Source organism: Athene noctua, chromosome Z (genome assembly GCF_965140245.1).
Source record: "Athene noctua chromosome Z, bAthNoc1.hap1.1, whole genome shotgun sequence".
Taxonomy (NCBI): Eukaryota; Metazoa; Chordata; class Aves; order Strigiformes; family Strigidae; genus Athene; species Athene noctua.
The window spans coordinates 30,502,960-30,511,259 of record NC_134077.1 but is presented as its reverse complement, the minus strand read 5'-3'; positions in this window follow the sequence as shown (position 1 = coordinate 30,511,259).

The following is an 8,300-nucleotide window of genomic DNA, read 5'->3' as shown; positions in this document are numbered from 1 at the left end:
GAGTCGTCATAGTTTGATATTTACCACTATCTGTAGTTAAGTGACATGCAAGCACAGCCTGGATTTATTTCACAGAAATTGCCTATTTTGTTTGTTTCCAAATAGAGTCAAACACCTATCAGTCATGCTACATTAAGGTCTAGTCATTTTTGACTGTTCATTTTTAAAACATGTTCTGTTCTGTATATTGTGTTGTGTGATAAACCTTTATACTTTTGCATACGATAGATGTGGTATAACATTGTATTATAAAATGCTGAAAGGATAAGGAAGGTCTGAGGCTTTTTTGTACTCAAAAAAATACTGTTAGTTAGTAAGTTAGTTAGTAAGCTAGTCAACTATACTGATTCCTAAGTTGATGTATAAATTACTTTTTAAATTTTTTCTCTGTTTATAAAAGTCTCCAAATTTTCTTAATAAGGATAGGAACTGCAAACAAATTTCAGGATATAATCCTTTTTCCCTCTGTCAGTAGCACCCTAATAACTTTCAAATTCTTTTTCAGCAGACGAAGATGAAGTGATAAATGTTCTAATTATATGATGTCTGTGTAAATTGTGGAAGCCATCATACAGACTGGGAGTGAAGTCTGAATATGTGTCTCGTGAGAGACACACTGAAATTTGGGTATTTTTTCAGCTAATATTTGTTGTGTTTGACCTACTGGTTAATTATCAGGTGTGGTTATGAGAGTCATTGTCTTTAACTTAGGTATTAGATCATTTGTGGACAATGGATGAATCCTGAGGTACTGCAAAAGATGGTTGAAGAATTTTTGCCATAACTATAGTAATACCAGTGGTCATGCTAGCTAGTTAAAAATAACTTCACTCTATGAAGCATTTATTTTGCTGTTGAGTTGCAGACACACTTCCTATGCCACTTCTCTGTCCAAGGTGGTGTGGTGCATTAGCCAATCTTTGTGCCCTGGAACATGATGCAATCACGGGCTATTTATTATGTTTCTCAAAATGTGCATAAACGATTTAATAGGTTTGAAACATCCTTTTTTTAATGTGTCTAGAAATGAAAAATTTCCTCAGAGACATTTTTAAAGCTTTTATGTGTTGAATAAATGACATTTATGAATAGCTGAGATTCTCTGTCAGTCAGTAATGGATCCCTTTAGCTGTGAAGCATTTCATATGTTACATATTTTTAAGCCCAACCTACTTTTAATAGTTTTTATGTAACTATAAATATCTAGTAACATCTTGCCCATGACAAACAGTTTTGTCACTGAACAACAGTTTTCAAGGCAACAGGTGGGTCAGATTCCCGACCATAGGCATGCAGTTTACATATAATTTTAAAACTCACGTATTGGTTTGTGTAGATTAAAGTTCATATACCAGAAGGTTAAATTGAGCTCAGTGAAAAATATACAGAATTGAATTAGGGCATTTAGTAAATTACTTATTTTTCTTTATTCTCTTTTCTGTTCTTGTGCTTTTATCTAGCTATTTTAGCCTTTTTTCCTTCACAGGGAAACATTGGCTCTTGCTTTTGTTTCCTAAGGTAAAAAGTATAGGAAATACCCAAAACCTCAGGAGTCCTTATTCATCATGAACCAACATTTTGAAAGTTTATTACAGTGTATGAGTGTCTCACTCAAAGAGAGAAGTTTATTGTCAGGCTTTCATGATTATTTCTGATAAGTAATATCTGAAGTTTGTTCCTTGAGCTCTGATGCTTTGCCTTAGATGGAAATAATCTGCACAAAGAAAGCAGCAGCTATTAACCATATTCCATTCCCCCTCATTGTTTTTACATCAGCCTTCTGATGCTGGCATTTTATGATTCTGTACATGGATGATTCTTATTTAATTTTAAAATGCTAATTAGAACAGACAAGCTTTCCTGTCATTTATTTTGCAGGTAAATATATTTTAATTATGTGGAAAGAAAATGGTAATTACCAGGAATAAATGTACTGTGATGGTTCTGAGGCAGTCTGGCCTTTCAGGCAGGTGAATGAAGCTGACAGAGACATACCAGCTTTCAGTAATTTAAATAAGTAGGTTTTCCCTATATTCATGTTACGTCATAACTGAAAGTAAAAAATATATACATTTTAGCTGCAATTTTGATGTGAAAACAGTCTTAGCAAATAAGGTTTTAGTGTTACGTGCCAGATATCCCATAGAAATATCTAGTTCTATGAATTTGTCATCACTTGGACTTGTAAACAATGAAATCATTGAGAATTACATGATTTGGATACCAGAAATAAAATTTTAAAAATTAAAAAAAAGAAGCTTTGAAGGCCTAGTCCAATGATTCAGCCAAAAGCTAGAAAGCTGATTTAAATTTAATTTGGTCTTTGTTATAGACTATCATTGTATCTCAGTAAAAAAGGACAGTTTTTACCCATTAACGCATAAGCAGTAATACAGTATTTCTTTTACATATTTATGTTTGTGTGTATGTTGTGTGTATGTAAATCTGTTTATGACTTAGTTACTTCCATAAAATGTACTTGTATATACATAATAGCATAATATAATATAGACTCAAAGAATCATAAAAACATAGGACAATTTAGGTTGGAAGGAGCCTTAAAGATCATCTAGTTCCAACCACCCTTCCATGGACAGGGACACTTCCCACTAGGCCAGATTGCTCAAAGCCCCATCCAACATGGTCTTGAACACTTCCAGGAAAGGGGTCAGCCACAGCTTCTCCGGGCAACCTGTTCCAGTGTCTCACTACCCTCACATTAAAGTATTTCTTCCTTATATCTAATCTACATCTACCCTCTTTCAGTTTAAAAGTGTTACACGTTTTCCTTTCTCTACACTCCCTGATAAAGAGTCCCTCCCCATCATTTCTGTAGCCTTTTTTAAGTACTGGAAGGCCACTATAAGGTCTTCCCAGAGCCTTCTCTTCTCTAGGCTGAACAACCCCAACTCTCTCTGCCTCTCCTCATAGTGGGGGGTGTGCTCCAGCCCCCTAACCATCTTCATGGCCCTGCTCTGGACCCACTTAAGCAGGTCTATGTCCTTCTTATTTTGGGGGCCCCAGAGCTGGACACAGTACTCCAGGTGGGGTCTCATGAGAGCAGAGTAGAGGGGGAGAATCACCTCCCTTAACCTACTGGCCGTTCTTCTCTTGATCCAGCCCAGGATATGGTTGCTTTCTGGGCTGCGAATGCACACTGCTGGCTCATAGTTACTTTTCCATTCATTAATGACCCCAAGTCCTTCTCTGCAAAGGTGAACTCAATCCAGTCGTCACCCAGCCTGTATCTGTGCTTGGGATTGCCCCAACCCATGCGCAGGACCTTGCACTTGACCTTGTTGAACTTGATGAGGTTTGCATTGGCCCACCTCTCAAGCCTGCTGAGGTCCCTCTGGACGGCATCCCTTCCCTCCAGTGTGTTGACTGTACCTCACAGCTTAGTGTCATCAGCGGTTTTGCTGAGGGTGCACTCAGTCTCACTGTCCGTGTCACCAACAAAGATGTTAAAACACACCAGTACCAATATCAACCCCTGAGGAACACCACTTGTCACTGCTCTCCACTTGAACATTGAGCCATTGACTGCAAATCTTGGAGTGTCACCACCGAGCTAATTCCTTACCCATGAGGTTGTCCATCTGTCAAATCCATGTCTCTCCAGTTTAGAGACAAGGATGTTGTGCAGGACAGGGTCAAATGCTTTGCACAAGACCAGGTAGATGACATCAGTTCCTCTTAAGTATTTAGAACAGAATAGAATAGAATAGAATAGAATAGAATAGAATAGAAATAATTGAATTGAATTTCAGCTGGAAGGTACCTACAATGATCATCAAGTCCAAATGCCTTACCATTTCAGGCTTGCTAGAAGTTAAAACATGTTGTTAAGGTCATTGTTCAAGTGTCTCTTAAGCACTGACAGATGTGGGGCATCAACCACCTATCTAGGAAACCCATTACAGTGTTTGACCACCCTGTCTGTAAACCTTCCCTGATGCCTTTGGACCATTCCCATGTGTCCTGTCACAAGATCCCAGGGAAAAGAGCTCATCACCTCCCTCTTCAATTCCCCTTCTCAGGAAGCTGTAGGGAGCAACAAGGTTGCCCCTCAGGCTCCTTTTCTCAGAACTAGACAAACCTGTCACCAGTACTTAGTTGCTCCTCACAGGACATGTCTTCCCGCCCTTCCATCAGCTTTGTTGGCCTCCTCTGGACTCATTCAAGCACCTTCACATCCTTTTTAAATTGTGGGAACCAGAACTGCACACAGTACTCAAGGTGAGGGTACACCAGTGCTAATATGACCTTTTATGCTCAGGACCTATACTACAGCCAAAGAGATCGTGTAGGAAATGGGACTCAGGATTCACAAATTTCTCTTCCATCACAGTAACTAGTATTAATACACAATGAAAGAAAAAAGACCCAGAAAGATTTTGACAGTGCTTATTACCCATATGACTTTTATGTGCTCTCTTAATTATTGAGCATTTTCCAAATTGATATTTTTTCCTAGGGGAAAAAAAAAAAAAAAAGTGTATACATTTTGCCATTCTCAAGAATCTCTATTTTTGGGGGGTTTGGGGGCTTTTTTGAAGACTTCCAGTTGCATTCCTTTTTTTTTTCCCTTTGAATAAATAGACACATTTTGTGCATTCAGTAACTCCAGTGCAAATTTTAATTGAATTATATTAACATAATTTAGTAACTGAGAAGAGTATTTGGCATGAAGTCTCCAAACACTAAGTGTATCCTATTTTAGCTGTTTCTATCTGTTCACTGGATGACATAAAATACAGACTCACAGTGGGTCCATATAATTTATTTTCAGTTCTTTTTTCTTTTAGGGTTTTGTACAGAACACTTCTTAGCAGTAAGTTGACCATGAAGTATCAGAAAGTTTGAAACTTGTCTAACCAAAGACAGATGTGAAATTAGTCATATGCTGAACAAGGAAACCATCTGAGCATTCAAAGAACAATGCAGAAGCAAGACTGTGAGCAGCACAGCACACTCTCTGGGAAGGAAAGTCCGCCTTCTTTTTTTTTTTTTTTTTTTTTTCCACAGAGAGCAGAAGCCAACAGCAAATACAAAAATGTATCAAGAGATGTTTTTGTATGTATGTGGTTGAAGATGTTCAGGTTAATGACAGTGCAGAAGAAAAGAGGAAAAGAGAAGCAGGAGAGGACTGTGAAAGATAAGTCAAAGTGGTTATGTAAGTTAGATGATGCTTAAGGATTTTGAGTACTTTCAGCATGATCAGTTTATGATTTACCAGTTATATCAAGTAGGAAGAAAAGGTGTCCACAAAACCGTAAACCTATACAAAGCAGTTGCTGCAAATAGAGACAAAGTTTCACTTCTGGTTTTTCCAGTTGTTCAAACTGTCAGTAGATGTTTCTTGTATGTATCAATGGCTGGTATTGTATCAGGAATTATTAGTATTTTCATATATAATCTGTTATATTACTTGGAATTTCCATTGATAGCTTAATGCATTTAAAATAATATACAGTCTTCAATTAAATATTTTGATAATTTATATTAAGAGGCAAATAGGTAGAAAAATTACTTTGTTGACAAGATGGAAAGTCTCTTTTTTAGCTTCATCTGCTATTTTTTTATTGTGAGGAACATATACACAAGTTTTCTTTAGTTCCACCTAAGCACAGCTGACAAATTTCAAATTGCAAAAATAAATAAAAAAATTAAAAAGGAAATTAAGTTCTATGAGTAGAGAAAAAGAATGATCTGTAACAGACTGGTGGATGAAAGTATGAGATTTTCAATACAATTCTTATATTAGTATTCTGTCAAAGTAAAGAAAGAGTGAAAAAACGTCACTGAAAATATTAAAGGAACTCTTCACAGGCATTTTCTTCAAAGATGCCATGCTTTTGTTTTTATCATTTTTGCCATGTCTCTTGCTTTAGGGATTTCATATTAATGAGACTGTTGTACACTGTGAATCTTTTTTCTTCCCCTCCTAATAGTAGCATTACAAACATCAGGAGTAACAGCTTGCCTGGGTATTAGTAGCACTATATTTTCTTTATGCCTGGGTGGATGATAAATGGTCGCATCATATTATTTTAACATTTTATTTAATTTTTCTTGATCTATTCATAATTGCCTTACTACATAGAAATTAGTCATAACAAACTAGATGATCAGTCTCCCCCTGTGTTGGGTTTGTGTGTAGTGGGGAAGGAGTCTACGGCAGTGGCTTCTGTGACAAGTTTCTGGAAGCTCCCCCCCTCCAAGCTGGACCTGCCTTTGGACAAGGCCAAGCCAGTTAGTGACGGCAGCTAAGCCTCTGCAATAACACAGATAACAAGGGGATCATGATGTGTTGGGGAGTTGTGAGGAAAATACCCCTTCAAACACTGAGGTCAGTGGAAGAAAGGAGGATGTGTGGGGGAGGAGGTGCTCCAGAGCAGAGACTCCCCTGTAGCCCATGGTGAGAGGGCAGGCTGTGCCCCTGCGGCCCAGAGAGGGACCCACACCAGAGCGGGTGGTTGTGCCCAAAGAAGGCCGGGACTCTAAGGAAAGGCCACTCTGGAGCAGTCAGTTGCTGGAAGGACTGCAGTCCATGGGAGGGAGCTCCATGCTGGAGCAGTTTGGGAAGAGCCCTGTGGGAAGGATTTGCTTTGGAGGAAGTTCATGGAGAACTGTCTCCCATGGTAGGGACTCCACACTGGGAGCAGGGGAATAGTATGGAGGGGTCATGCCCCTGAGGAGGAAGGAACAGCAGAAATAACTGGTGATGAACTGACCACAACCCTCTTCCCCTGCCCCACTGACCCACTCGGGGGGGGAGGTAGAGAAATTAAGAGGAAGGCTGAACCCAGGATGAAGGGAGGGGTGGAGGAAGTTGTTTTTAAGATGTGGTTGAATTTCTCACTGTCCTGCTCTGACTGGCAAATTAGTGTTGATGGTGGTAGTGATGGTTGTGTTCAAATTATAGTTATGTTCTTTTTTTCTTCCCCAGTTGAGTCTATGTTTTGCCCATGACCATAATGGGTGGATAATCTTACTCTGTCCTTGTCTTGATTCCCAAGCCTTCTGTTTTATTTTCTCTTCCCCACCCCTGAGGGTGAAGGAGTGAGCAAGTGGATGTGTGGTGCTCAGTTGCCCTCTGGCTTAAACCATGACACCTTATTTGAAATAAACTGGGTTCAGATGGTTTGTTGGTGGAATCTGTTCAGAAATCTAGCCCAGCTAACAAGAAAGAAATGGAGTACATACAGTTTCTTTAAGGCCAGCCTTTAATTTGACAGGAGAATTCTGAGACTAACTCATAAGAGGCTTAGTGCCCATCACCAGGACATGGGAAAAAAAAACCACTTCTTTGTGTCTATGAAATACAGTAGGAATCTATCCTAGAATAAACTGTACGTTCTTGGGTTGTGAAAGAAGCAGTGCTTGTAGTTTCTCCACTTAGGGCCTGGTTCTTTAATGCATAGGGTGGTCCTGTTATAGGCATCTGTTTCAATGGCTGTTCTTCTGAGGAGCTTTTCTTACTAAGAAGAAAAGTTGTCGATAAGAGTAATCCCCTGACACTAACTGAATTACCTTACCTCTAAAGTATAAGACTGTAAAATAGGTACCAGTAAGAAGGTAGGTAACATTCAGAGACCATACCTTATAAAACAGTACAAATTGTTTACATACTTAAGTGATAACAGTGACATTTATGTTTTAAGTACAAAAATAAGGATTCAGAATTAAAGAAGGTTCTTACTATTAATTCTCATAGTCTCATGAACATGGTTTGTACCTCTAAGACCAGAATTGCAGCTGGTATTGCTGGAAACGGGACTGCTGTGGTGGAAGTTTTCTGAGAGACCGAGACAACAGGCAGCTCTCAAGACTTGAAACATACACTTATTTCTCCTTAGCTACTAGACAATTTATCTTCTAATAGTTAAAACTCAAGTATTAAACAAATATAACAGTCAAGCCTTAGATTTATGGTACTTACAGTATTACACCATACTGTTGCTTCTGACAGCCACAGTGTGGGATGGTTCTTAGTCTTCAGGTCAAGATGTTACCTTGAGAGCAATTTAACAAAGGTTCCCAAGGCCAAAGTGAAAATCTCTCTTCATACTCCACTGTGTTGGAGCTGGTGTCTATATATACTGTTTTTGTGGAGGAAGACTAGTCTAATCCAAAGCTGTTGATCTTTTCACATGTTATACCACCTTGCCAGTGCTGGTCTGTTCTTGAACCTCAACGTGGTTATTGCCACTTTGCGGATCAGGTACCTGACTGCACGTTAGATCATCTGACTCTGTTTCACACTGTTATCTTAGTTCAATTGTTTTTACACAACT